Here is a 14,787-nt window from a genome sequence, read left to right as displayed (position 1 = left end):
GCTTTTTCCTGAAAGCGCCCTCTAAACACTTTACATTGACAACTTTAGAGGGCGCTTTTTCCTGAAAGCGCCCTCTAAACACTTTACAATGACAACTTTAGAGGGCGCTTTTTCCTGAAAGCGCCCTCTAAACACTTTACACTGACAACTTTAGAGGGCGCTTTTTCCAGAAAGCGCCCTCTGGAGGTGTCCCTGTATGGACCACTCCAGAGGGCGCTTTTTTCTTAAAGCGCACTATAATGTGGCCACTTTAGACAGCGCTTTCTCCAGGAGAACAAAGCGCTGTCTTTACCTATGCCAGCGCCAGATTAGAGGGCGCTTAAAAGCGCTGTTATAGGCCAAAATAAGCGCTCTCTTTTCCCTTATTTGGCGTAGTGACTTCACATGTCAAAAACTAAGTTGAAAACTTGTGGTACAACTTCCTTGTTGGCAGAAAGCTCTTCAACCACCGACATAATCTTGAACCTTGTGTAATCTTGATTGTATCAACACATCTTTGACTTTAACTTTTCACAAGTCAAAAAAATTATTCCATCAATTTTCTCTAATCCAAATTGCACAGCGGATACTACAACAAATAAGACATTTTACGACGAAACTTTCACCTAAAACATTTAAAAATTGATGGGATATATCATAGGAGCGCCATGTTCTATTTAAATATATATATATACAACTTATTCCCTCTGTTTTTTTAAAAATCAAGGGAATATAGCTATAAGGGAGCTTGCTTCGAATCTCAGTTATTACATTTTATGTTTTTTCAATGGTTTAATCTTTTTTTCAGTTAGTGCCTTTCCAGCTTCATTTTTTTTCTTTGTTAATCTTTTTTTTTCTTCATTTTTTATTAGTATTAATATTGGTTACATGGTCCAATTGAGAGGTAATATATTTTGCATTAATATTTTCAAATCAATTTTTTCAAAAGCTCTTTTTAATTTTTAATTTTATATATTCAAATCCCTCTGTTTTTCTAAAAAACTGACGTAATAGATATTTCAAATGTATTCCTAAAATATGACGCTATGGTTTTTTTTATATTTTATATTTTTAATTAAAACATACACGTCGATTTTTTTGGGAAACTGACGTGATTTCTTCTTTTTCATGTGATACTTCAAAGAACTAGACTCTAACTTTTTATTACCTATCTGCTGCAACCTGAAAAAGGAGATGCGAAAAAACAACCGGGGAGAAAGAAATGACAGAAGAGTCGCCACCGTGCGTTATTTATCCCAAAGGAGGGAAAGGAAAAGCTCAAAGTAAACCTGGAAAAGGGAAAGGAAAAGACAAGGTCTCGCAACCAAATCTTGGGTTCGGGAGCCGATTATGCGAAGGGAAGGTATTAGCACCCCTACGCATCCGTAGTACTCTACGGGATCCACTTTTGTTGTTCTTGTCTAAAGGGTGTGTGTATATTTAATGTACTATTTACTAAAAAAGGGTCAAAAGAAAATGACTCGCACGGATGTCGCATCCACTGCATACGTATCTCATCTGAATATGAGAATCAGAGTCTTCGTAGCTCGGCTACCTATAGGGTTAAAAAGGAGTGTGCTCACTAAGACATCGCGTCTTATGCCTACGTATCTCATCTGGAATGAGAATCAGAGCAAGCCGTAGTTCGGCTAACTACGGGTTAAGGGTTTGGATGAACGACGTTACTACGCAATCTACCGGATGCTCGACCTTTGGAGACTTACTCGCCTGTAGTAGAAGGAATTAACGTGTTCTTAGGAGAAGAAAAACCAATGAGTTTGTTGTGTTTTAGGAATGTTCATGCAAAAAGGAAGTCCTAGACGAAGGAACAATGCTACCTTAATTGACATGCAAACGGGAGACTATACGAAGCCTAGCAATCCTATGGGAAGACGATCACACCATACAAAACAAACATGCATAAAGTAAAATGCCACCAAGGGGGCTCAAACATACATGGGTAGGGCTTTAGTCAAGTGGGGTCATATCAACCTCGACAAACAAGCCATGAAAAAGGTAATCAAATGGGCTCTTAACCACTGACATTGAACGTCAGGGTGAGCAGATCAAAAGGGTAATGAGGATACGACCTCATAGATCTTAACCCTGGACAGGGTGAGCTCATGACAAAAAGTGGGGATTCAGAAAGGTGGAACCCTCTCCACTGACTGACCGGACAAAAGACATTGGGCTTTTGTTCGGAAGCATCGACACGTAGTGTGATCTTAAAGAACGACGCACTGAATAATGGGGGATTGACTACTAATCCCTTTTATCCGTCAATTGCCTCTTCAGGGAGGTCTTTAGCACTGATGCCTCTTCTTGGAGGTCTTTGGGCACAAAAGTAAACAAACAAAAGAAAACATTGCCTCCTATTGAGGTCTTCCAGCTAAGAAAGCGGTAAAATGCGGGAAAGATAAAGGATCAAGAGATCTACCACACGGATAAAGATCCGAAGTAATAACAGCTAAAGAAATAAGAAACCCAGAGATCTCTCGAGCTGGCACCATCAAAGAAAGCAAGTCAATACAGGTAATCGGAATAAATCTCCAAATGGTATCCCACAAATAAAGTGGAATGCCAAGCAAGCTATCCTTTCAAGAGTCATGTGAGCCCTCACAAAAAACTCAACAAACAGGTTAGAGTGACAAGATGGGGCGCAATCAAGAGTTGCCCCAAATCAAAATGTAACCACATGAATCATGCCATTAAAATTCACAAAAAGAGCTTACAAAAAGCAACCAAGTGTAGGAGGCCTAAACCTCTTGTCAAACACATGCATCAAAAGGATATCAAAATTCAAAGTCAGGGGGAAAGGATCCACACATCAAGACATGACATACATACTAAAACATGTGCCCACATGCAAAACCTAACGATACCCACTCTTCCAAATTCACCCATAATACCTCATACATTCAGAGCATTCAAATTGAATGTATAGAGTAATGGAAATATGGCAAACCTGATTGGAGAGATCGAATGAAATTGAATTGCCCGGTTGGGTTAGCAAAGCAATCTGAGGGTTTATATGACATGGAATTGACTCTTTGCAGATGAGTTCCTTTCAGTCTCTGGAGGTTGCTCTGAACTCTGTTAGCTCTTCTCTCACTATCTTTTTCCCAGTGTTTTTTGGGAGATGGAAGTCTAGAATTTATAACCTGATTTTTCTGACTTTGTGGGCTCAAAAGAGAGAGGTCCAAGTCCAAGATTTTATTTATTTATTTATTTATATTTTTTTTTCGTTTTTTTTTCAAAACGCGTGGGCTTCGCCTAGCGAGCATGACAGTTCAAGAAATTCCTCTGAGCGTAGGTGATTCTGGTGGCTTTTCTTGGGACTCGCTAGGCGACCCATTCTGCTCGCCTAGCGAGCATGACAGCTCATGAACAAACTTTTGCTCCTTCAAGATTAACGTTTTGACTGATGAATAGACCTTATTTGAACATGTTGGAAGTATCTCAAGCCATTCCCTTGTGTTGACTGATCACCCAGATAGGACCCACAAAGTGTCTTGGATGACATTCAAGCTTCTTGGATCTGATTCTGATTGATATGATGAAATGCAATATGAAATGTTAAATGACCTAAAAATGAATGTATGAATGAGGGGGGCAAATTTTGGGGTATTACAGCTGCCCCTATTCAATCAACTGGAGACCCGAAAAAAAGATAGCAGCGGCTTTCGCACTTTCGGGGTATCAAGGGATTGAATACAATAAAAGCCTGAAAATGTGCACTGAAGTGAAGCGAAGTAACAATGCCTGTCAGAATCGGCAAAGAGATGGTCTTGAAAGAAGAATCCGTCTGGTACGGTGAGAGTTAGTCTGAATACGGAAAAAGAATGTTAACCTAGATACCAAAATAAATGGTAACGCAGAAATAACCATGGCCTGAATGCCGCTCATCACTCTGAATACTGGAAATGACTTCGATATGAACATCGGAAGATATGAGATTATTAATATCGGTCTGAACACCGAGAGGCTGGCCTAAATGCCACAAGTTGCGTCGACCTGAATGTCGGAAACTTCTTCGATCTGAACATCAGAAAACTGGCCTGAATGCCACTTCGATCTGAATATCGGAAAATTGGCCTGAATGCCACTTCGATCTGAATATCGGAAAATTGGCCTGAATGCCACAAGTTGCATCGACCTAAACGTCGGAAACTTGACCTGAATGCCACAAGTTGCATCGACTTGAACGTCGAAAACTTCTTCGATCTGAACATCGGAAAATTGGCCTGAATGCCACTTCGGGCTGAATACCGGAAACTGGCCTGAATGCCACAAGTTGCATCGACCTGAATGTCGGAAACTTCTTCGATTTGAACATCGGAAAACTGGCCTGAATGCCACTTCGGTCTGAATATCGGAAAAACTTCATGCCTGTCAGCATCGGCAGAAATAGGGAAAGATAATAGAGGCGGCGCATGAGCCAATGACACTTGCTGGGGATAATAAAGGTAAGTCATGAACAATCTTCAGTCTGAGTACTGGAAACAACTTCTGACTTATCACTTGGGATACCGAGAATGTTTTATGCTTACATGCGTATGTTTGAATTTTTCAATGGCGTAATGCTCCATGAAAATGGAAATGCTACGCGATTTGGGAGGATGCAATGCAATATGATTCTACATGCAGGGATGCGAAATGCTGGGTAGAATGCCAAGCCGAGGCAAGGGAATCTGCTGGGGAAATGATCACCATCTTCTGGACCCTGACAAGGCTGTTGGAGATGCACAGCGCAAAGAACTCTGTGGGGAAATGACCCGTCACACGGTGTTCTAGCAATGACGAAATACCGAGACTCTGACTGGGGAGAGAACGGCACTAAAAACCTGTTGTTGGGGAAAGCGATAGTGGTTTTGGCAACCATAATCTGCGAGAGAGACGACTCAGCAGGGGAAGCTAACACCGATACGGTATCGAGATTCTGCTTCAAGGAAAGAGACCATGGATCTGGCGTCGAGATCATCGATCTGGCATCGAACCCTGAGGAGCATCCGCTTCTGCTGGGAAGATACAGTCTGGCACTGTCAACTCCGCTGGGGATATATAGTCTGACACTGTCAACTCTACTAGGGAGTGTATATTCTAAAATAACCGCTTGGGGCAGGTACAGCAGTGAGAGCCTGTTAGGGATCGAAGAATCCAATGCTCTGATCAGCTCTGTAGGGATAAGATACCAACTTCGACTGTTGGGGGAAAACATTCACGATCATCGGCTAGGAACCTTAGGGAAATGCCCCGAGGGTACCTGTTCTGAATAGACGATCTAAAGCACTTAACATTTACAGCAATTTTAAATGTTTATTAAGCATGTACCTGTAAAGCTCTTATGTTTCATGATGCAATGTTTATCAAAAATTCGGACGTCATTTTTGCAAACAAAACAGTAAAATGAAAATGAAAACAGAGATGTACTGAATAACATGGTTTTATTGATTAAATGGCCTCTGAATAGGCATTTACATCAGGAAGCAATCCCTGGAAAGAGGGAATCGTACAAAAGATAAAAACGGAAATTAATCTAATGGCAATGTGAAATGGATTCCTATCGGGTTCCAACTCTGCTATGACTCGCTCGTCTTCAAGATCCTCCAGATGATCAACTTTCTGAAAAGAGTGATTGGAATGTTTCCTATCCTTCAAAAGTTTCCAGTCATTGACACGAGATGAGATTCAGAACTACTCAGAACGCAATCATTCGCTTAATCCCTAACTTTTGCCTGGATCGCCCTTTTCGGGTTTTCAATCCACCGGGATACCCATTTTTGCCTAAGTTGCCTTTTCAGGTTTTCAACTTACCGGGTGTACGATCTTTTCATTTTTAATCCCTAATTTTTGCCCGAACCTTTTCATTTTCTTGGTTCGTCGGGATGCCCATTTTTGCCTGGATTATTCTTTTTACTGTCCAGCGGGTCTATTTTATGCGAAGTATTTTTTAACTGCGTCTGAGTTCACAGGGGAAGTGAAGTTTTCACCATCCATAGTTTCAAGCATTAAGGCCCCACCATCAAAAACCTTGGTGACAATATACGGTCCATCATAGTTAGGAGTCCACTTGCCCCTGTGATCTGTCTGAGGAGGAAGGATCCTTTTCAACACCAAATCTCTGACCTGGAAGCATCGAGGACGCACTTTCTGATCAAAGGCTCTCTTCATCCGACTCTGATACAACTTCCCATGATAAATGGTTGCCATTCGCTTCTCTTCGATAAGACTCAACTCATTGAACCTTGTCCGAATCCATTCAACTTCGTCTAACTTGACATCCAACAGGACTCTTAGAGAAGGAATCTCCACTTCAACAGGTAGGACTGCTTCCATACCATACACAAGGGAGTAAGGGGTTGCCCCGGTCGATGTACGTACTGAAGTACGGTACCCATGCAAGTCAAAGGGTAGCATTTCATGCCAATCTCTGTACGTAACGACCATCTTCTGCACAATCTTCTTTATGTTCTTATTTGCCGCCTCAACAGCACCGTTCATCTTAGGACGATAAGGGGAAGAATTGTGATGCTGAATGTTGAAGTTCTGACACAACTCCTTCATCATTTTGTTGTTGAGATTACAACCATTATCAGTAATGATTCTTTCGGGAATCCCATAGCGACAAATGATTTCTTTCTTGATGAAACGGGCAACCACATGTATGGTGACATTCGCGAACGATGCTGCTTCGACCCACTTGGTGAAATAGTCGATGGCAACAAGGATGAAGCGATGCCCATTGGAGGCGGTCGGCTCAATCTTTCCAATCATATCAATGCCCCACATAGCAAAAGGCCACGGCAAAGACATCACATTCAAAGGATTTGGCAGCACATGTACCTTATCAGCATAAATCTGGCATTTATGACACTTCCGAGCGTAATTGAAACAATCAGATCCCATGGTCATCCAGTAATAACCCGCTCTCAACAATTTCTTAGCCATTGCATGTCTGCCGGCATGAGTACCGAAGGAGCCTTCATGAACTTCCTGCATTAACATGTCTGCTTCGTGTCTATCCATGCATCTGAGCAAAACCATGTCGAAGTTCCTCTTATACAAAACATCGTCTATGTTCAAGAAGAAACTGCCTGCCAATCTTCTCAAAGTCTTTCTATCATTGTTGGATGCCCCTGCAGGGTACTCTTGCTTCTTTAGAAAACATTTGATGTCGTGATACCAGGGATTGTCGTCAACTACCAGTTCAGTAGTAAACACATACGCAACCCTGTCGAGGCGCATAACATCAATCCTGGGAGCGTGGTTCCACCGAATCACCTTGATCATGGAGGATAGAGTGGCAAGAGCATCTGCCATCTGGTTCTCGTCGCGAGGTATATGATACAACTTTATTGTTGTGAAGAAAGTCAACAGTCTTCTCGTGTAATCTCTGTAAGGGACCAGATTGGGCTGGAGAGTGTTCCAATCACCATTCACTTGATTGATCACTAGAGTTGAATCTCCGAAGATGTCCAAAGTCTTGATTCTCAAATCAATGGCTTGCTCAATACCCAAGATACAGGCCTCATACTCAGCTTCATTATTGGTGCACTCAAAAGTCAGACGAGCGGTGAAAGGCATGTGGGCACCTTTCGGAGTAGTGATGACAGCACCAATTCCACTTCCTCTGGCATTGACGGCCCCATCAAACAACAAAGTCCACTTTTCATCTGGATCAGGTCCCTCCTCAACAACTGGCTCTTCACAGTCTTTCATCTTGAGGAACATGATGTCTTCATCTGGAAAATCAAATTTCATCGGCTCATAATCATCAATCGGCTGCTGAGCAAGATAGTCTGACAGAATACTCCCTTTGATGGCTTTCTGGGATGTATACTGGATATCGTACTCTGTCAGTACCATTTGCCAACGAGAAACCCTTCCGGTGAGAGTTGGCTTCTCAAATATGTATTTGACTGGATCCATTTTGGAGATCAATAAGGTTGTGTGAGTCAGCATGTATTGTCTCAAACGCTTAGCAGCCCATGCAAGTGCACAACATGTCTTTTCAAGCATCGAGTATCTCGACTCGCAATCTGTGAATTTCTTACTCAGGTAGTAGATGGCATGCTCTTTCCTACCTGTCTCGTCGTGTTGACCGAGAACACAACCCATGGAATTATCAAGTACTGTCAAGTACATAATCAGCGGTCTCCCTGGGACTGGAGGCATAAGGATTGGAGGATTCTGCAAATACTCCTTTATCTTCTCAAAAGCCTTTTGACAATCTTCATTCCACCTGATAGCCTGATTTTTCCTCAACAACTTGAATATTGGCTCACACGTGGCTGTTAGGTGAGAGATGAACCTTGCAATGTAGTTCAACCTCCCTAAGAAACCACGGACTTGTTTCTCTGTTCTTGGCTCAAGCATTTCCTGTATCGCTTTCACTTTGGCCGGATCCACCTCAATCCCTTTTTCACTAACAATAAAACCCAACAGTTTTCCAGATCCCACCCCGAAAGTACACTTGTTCGGATTAAGCCTCAACTTGAATTTTCTCAAACGCTCAAACAGTTTCTGCAAACTCACCAGATGTTCTTCTTCTGTCTGAGATTTGGCAATCATATCATCAACATAAACCTCGATTTCATGATGAATCATATCATGGAAAAGAGTCACCATCGCTCGTTGATATGTTGCCCCAGCATTTTTCAGACCAAACGACATCACCTTGTAGCAGAAGGTGCCCCATGGGGTTATGAATGCTGTCTTCTCCATGTCTTCTGGTGCCATCTTGATTTGATTATAGCCAGAAAAGCCATCCATGAAGGAGAATACCGAGAACTGAGCTGTGTTATCCACCAAAACGTCGGTGTGAGGTAATGGGAAATCATCTTTAGGACTAGCTCTGTTCAGATCCCGGTAGTCAACACACATCCGTACCTTTCCATCCTTCTTAGGTACTGGAACGATATTTGTAACCCATGGCGGATAATTTGTGACTGCTAGAAACCCTGCATCCAACTGTTTTTGCACTTCTTCCTATATCTTGACAGCCATCTCTGGTCCTGTTCTTCTGAGCTTCCGCTTGACCGGAGGACAACTTTCTTTGAGAGGAAAATGGTGTACCACAATATCTGTGTCAAGTCCTGGCATGTCCTGATAAGACCAAGCGAAGATGTCAACATATTCTTGCAGCAATTCAATCAGCCCTTTCTTCACATTATCTTCCAAAGCAACCCCTATCTTGATTTCTCTCTTGATATCCTCGGTGTCGAGATTAATCACTTCAACAGACTCTTGATGCGGTTGAATGACCCTTTCCTCCTATTTTAATAACCTGGTAAGTTCTTCCGGGAGTTCACAGTCTTCATCACCCTCTTCTTCAGCTTGAAAGATTGGATTTTCAAAGTCGAAGCGAGCCATAGCAGATGGTATGTGCTTATTGTCGCAACGCGAAAAACAACCGGCGGAAAAAATACAGAGCCGCCACCGATGTTATTCATCCTATGACGGAAAGGGAGCGCAGGACTAACCTAAGAAAGGGAAAGGAACGGTCTTACGACCAGAGATTACAAGGTATGGGAGTCGGTTACGCAAGGGGAAGGTGTTAGCACCCCTCACGTCCGTCGTACTCGATGGGATCCACGCTCAAAAGGTAGCTCAAAGAATAGGAAAAGGGTTGCTAATAAATTGCTCAAAGAAACTGCACCAACTGGAAAGAAAATGGAGGAAGAGGACTCGGCAGGATGTCGCATCCTGGGCCTACGTAGTTTGTCAGAAACAGACATCAGAGTCGACGTAGTTCGGGGAAAGGAGGCATGCTCGCTAGGACATCGCATCGTATGCCTACGTATCTTCTCTATCCAGAGGAGAATCAGAGCACTCGTAGCTCGGCTAACGCACGCCGAAACAAGACACCAAAAAGGAGACGCTGAGACGTTAAAAGAAACACTCAACAGGAAACAGAATGCCAATACATGGACTTACACCCGACTCCTGACAATAACCAAACAAAAGGAAACAGAATGCCAATACATGGACTTACACCCGACTCCTGACAATAACCAAACAAAAGGAAACAGAATGCCAATACATGGACTTACACCCGACTCCTGACAATAACCAAACAAAAGGAAACATAATGCCAATACATGGACTTACATCCGACTCCCAATAATAACAATCGCTAACCAGCGAACACCAAAGAAAAAGGTTATCAGAATGAACCCCAAAAGATGAACCCCGAATGAGTGACAATCGTCATAAATGAACCCCAATATGAACCCCAAATAGGTAACAATCGTCATAAATGAACCCCAATATGAACCCCGAAGTGAATATAGGTGAACCCCGAATATGAACCCCAATATGAACCCCAAGTGATATCAGAAGAAATCCCCAAAAGTATGAACATACAACACACGCTCACACTGGACAAACAAGTACTCACACCAAACAAATAGAAGGGTGAACTAACAAAGACTCAAAGAAAAGGGTGAACACACAAAAAAAAACAAAAGGGTGCCCGGAGAGACTGCTCACAACCTCCTACCTACGTATCTCATCTGGTATGAGAATCAGGGCGACGTAGTTCCTCTTAACAGGGGTAAAACACTCTCCTAACCAGAGACCGGGGAAGCAACAAACTAATAGGGAGACTAAGACTCGAGCCTAATAGTTGTCATGCAATCAATATCCCTAAGTTGAGGTTTCTAATCATGCATTCAACTTCCTCAGAAATCAATCATACAACTCCTACAGAAATGGAGATGAGAAGAGGAGAGCAGATAAACACATCACCACAAATAAACAAACATCACACTCTATATCCATACAAGAGGCTCAAACAATGTGTGGGCTTTAGTCAAGAGGGGTCATATCAACCTCGACAAACAAGCCAAACTGTAAGGGTAATCAGTAGCTCTTAACCACTGACATTGAACGTCAGGGTGAAGCTGATCAAAATGGTAATGAGGGTGAGACCTCATGCTCTTAACCTTGGTCAGGGTGAGCTCATGACAAAGAAAGCGTGGGGATCCAGAAAGTGGGATCCTATTCCACTTGACAGACTCTGAACAAAGATCTGGGGTACATGTTCAGAAGCATCAGCACGTAGTGCGAGCATAAAGAACGACTCACTGAATAACGGGGGATTGGCTGCTAATCCCTTTTATCCGTTAATTGCCTCTACTCTTGGAGGTCTTATCAAATATCACATGCCTCTCCTTGGAGGTCTTTGGGCACAATTGTAAACAAACACAAACAGAGCCTCTGAAGGAGGACTTGCCAGCAAAATGCCTACCAAAAAGGTGACAGGACTTCCAGACTACATGAAGTAAGAAGCTAACTACCTGAGTGGTGTGTCAACCATAATCCAAAGCTCAAGCAAGAGCTAAAGCAAGTGAGCAACTAAGGTACCTGTACAAAGACTAAACAGTCAGTACTTCAGTCATAAAACCAGAAAACAAGCAGTGAAACTATCCAACAGTTACACAATTCAATGCATAATGCCCAAGCACTCAAATGAACCCATGAGATCTCCACATCAATCAAAACCCTACAACACAAAATAGGTTAGTACTCAATTCATTTTGCATCTCACAAGTGAGAACAAATCCAACCATCATTGATAAGTGTCCAAACCTGAAACACAGGACACAGTTAGTTTATGTATAAAAACACTAGTGCAAAGACTAGATTCAAAACCAAATCAAATGGCCAAAACAGAACCTATCCTTTTGCACATTACACCTTCAAACACTCCACTAAATGTCCTCCAAAGGACCAGTATCAAATAAATAATCAAATGCCTTAAATGGCCTATGCCATGCAATGACCAAAAATAGGCACAAAATGAACTTCCAAATTAGAAAATTCACATCAAATCAGAAACGCATGCAATGACTTTGAGATTTTTGTATAAGTTCATCATGTCATGAATGTTCAACATGCAAAAAATCAAATCCAGAATGATACAAATGCTATGTGAATAAAAATGCACCAATTCAATGTCAAAAATGTGACACAAATTGTCACATCTATTTCCATGTGTCAAAAATGATGATAGCATATGAGAAAAATTCCAAACCAGTGACCAAAACTTCATATCATGTGTGAAGATCATGTATGCAAAAAATTAGATCAAATGGCTCAACATAGAGAATTTTATAATGCATTGAATGCAATAGGTCAATTTGGCACAATGTTGATTAAAAAATTCACACATAAAAATTCAGGCATCAACAATTCATGAAATTAACATCAAAAAATAGTAGAGATCAAAACAAAACTATGAAAAAAAATTGGGATTAAATTGGACTATTTTTGCATTTGTTATGAATTTTCTAAAGTGACTAAAATAATTGGATTAACAAATGGAAATGGAGGGAAATAATAATTTGAATTAAATCCAGAAAATCCTGAGCCATCAGATATGGCGCGCTTGGAGATCAATGGCTCAGGTTCAAAATCATGAAACGTTACGTTTCATTAATGCGTCATCATGCCTAGTAAGCATTCAACGCACGCGTGGATGTGGTCAAACGCATCTCCACCAATCAATGTTCCATGCTTCACTCCACATGGCGCTCACGTGGCCAAACCCTAACAACTTACAGACGCCGGAGCCATGCTCCGGTCGTCTTCTCCGATGAGCACGCGGTGGCTGCCACGGCGGCGCCACCACAACTTTTTCCAGAATTTTACAAGGCCTATACCAATCGAACCGTCTCTCCACGAGGATTCCAAATATGTAATCCATTTCTCCTAATTCTTCCTATATTTTTCAAATCGAAGAGAAACATTTCCTAGATCCAAACTTCTAGTTCATCATACAACCTCAATACTCAACCAAATTCAAATCTAAGCATATGTACATGACCTACACTAACGATCTACCAATCTATAACTTAAAATCAGCAAAAGGAGGAAGTGAATTTCAACTCACCTGAAATGGAGATCTCTGAATTCGCGTCCTCTCAAGCTCATATGCTCCAGATCTACTCCTTTGAACTTCTCTTGAAGCTTTGTGCAAAAAGAATTGGATGAAACTCCTTGGATCTACCTCAATTTCCAACTTCCATCTTCATGAGAAAGCTCTTGAACTGCTTGAAATCTTGATGAATTGCACCAAACCAATGATGATTCTTGATCAGTGAAGCATGAGGATCATGAATATGCAAAAATATTTTGAGAGTTATGTGGAAAAAAAATGGAAATTCGAAGAGAGAGAAAATTGAGACAGTTCTTGATTTCTAGATCTGAAAAGTTAGTTATGGTGGTTATGGCTAGGGTTTCATTATTTATATCTCATGCTAATTACACTGAAAACCAATTTAGACCTTTACTAAACATGATTAGTGAATTATTAAACCATTTGCAAAAAATGAAAAGTGAGCTATTATGGCCATAATCCACGTACACTCTCTCATGCAAGGCTTCTAATTCACTTATGGACATCCAAGGGTCAAGATTGAAGTGTTATTTTGCTTGTATCTTAAGCCAAATATAAATGGTGAAGATTCACTTTAATTTGAACATGTGTGAAATAATGAGCATACAAACTTTTCCCATGCATGGAAAAAGCACATTTGAGATGTCTTGAACATGAGAAACATTTTGCCAAAAGAATGAACCAATTTGGAGCATTGTATCAAAAGTTATGCCATTTTGAATTTCCATGCACACCTTGTGATCAAATGATCATAACTCCTTAACCATTCATCATATGGACATGAATTAAGACTTTTTGGAAAGGGGAGACAAAGATCTACAACTTTCATGTTCACCAAAAATCCATTTGAAATATCTTTGATATTTCAAAGTCAAGTTGAATATGGACCAAAAACTTGCCAAATTTGGAAACTTTGAATTATATGTCACTTTCCATTTTTGCTAACTTTTGCCATGACCTTTGAATCTTCAAGATGGATGTTTAGAATGATGAATGAACCCCATTTTAACATGATTGAGGTGTCTCAACTCATTTCCCCACCTCATAGCCCTCAGTTGACTGCACAGTTGACTTTTTGGTCCTCAGATGACCTTGAAAAGCCTCGATCCACTTGAGCCTCTACCACATGGGGAAATTTCTCAAAAATGAAACCCTAGCTCATGTAAGCCCCTTATGATAACCATGTGATCCTCATCCCAAGAAAATACCTCATCTCTTTGAGAAACCCTAGTTGGAAGAATGGCATTGATTAGGGTTGACCAGAGGTCACAGCCCTAATCCAAAGGAACTTGAGAATGAACTATGAAACCCTTGATGATGATAGAACCATGATGATGGTGACATATATTTGCAGATGAGATGGTGCTCAAAACCTTTGAAGAATCAATAAACCCTAATGAAATGCAAACCCTCAGATGGTTGATGATCAATTCATAGAGACCCTCAGGCTTGAATCATGTAACTTCTCCATCTTTAGAAAAGACTTTGGAGGATGACCTTCTTATTTTCATATGAGATGCAAAATGCAATGCCTAATGCTCAAAAATATGAAATGCAATGTGCCAAACTAGTCTCAAGAAGAGGAGGGCAACTTTTGAGGTGTTACACTTATGAGTGTGAACAAGAAGTGAAAACTAAACAAAACATTGCCAAATATTTTTTAATTTTTGAAAACTGCAAAAATAGAAAGACAGTGAACGAAATATTTGAATGCAAAAAGACGTCCTTTATTGATGATAAAAAATGCAAGTATCCACATAGACGAGCCCTACAATGAGTCATTACGCCCTGGGCGGAACGTAAGACTTGGATATGCATGAATAAACAAAGAAAATTACTCCTCCAGAAAAGTGGCTTGGACAATCTCCTCAGAAGACCAATTGTTGATGACTTCACCCGGGATCCTC

Source organism: Lathyrus oleraceus, chromosome 5, assembly GCF_024323335.1.
Source record: "Lathyrus oleraceus cultivar Zhongwan6 chromosome 5, CAAS_Psat_ZW6_1.0, whole genome shotgun sequence".
NCBI lineage: Eukaryota > Viridiplantae > Streptophyta > Magnoliopsida > Fabales > Fabaceae > Lathyrus > Lathyrus oleraceus.
This window is presented reverse-complemented; position numbering follows the sequence as displayed.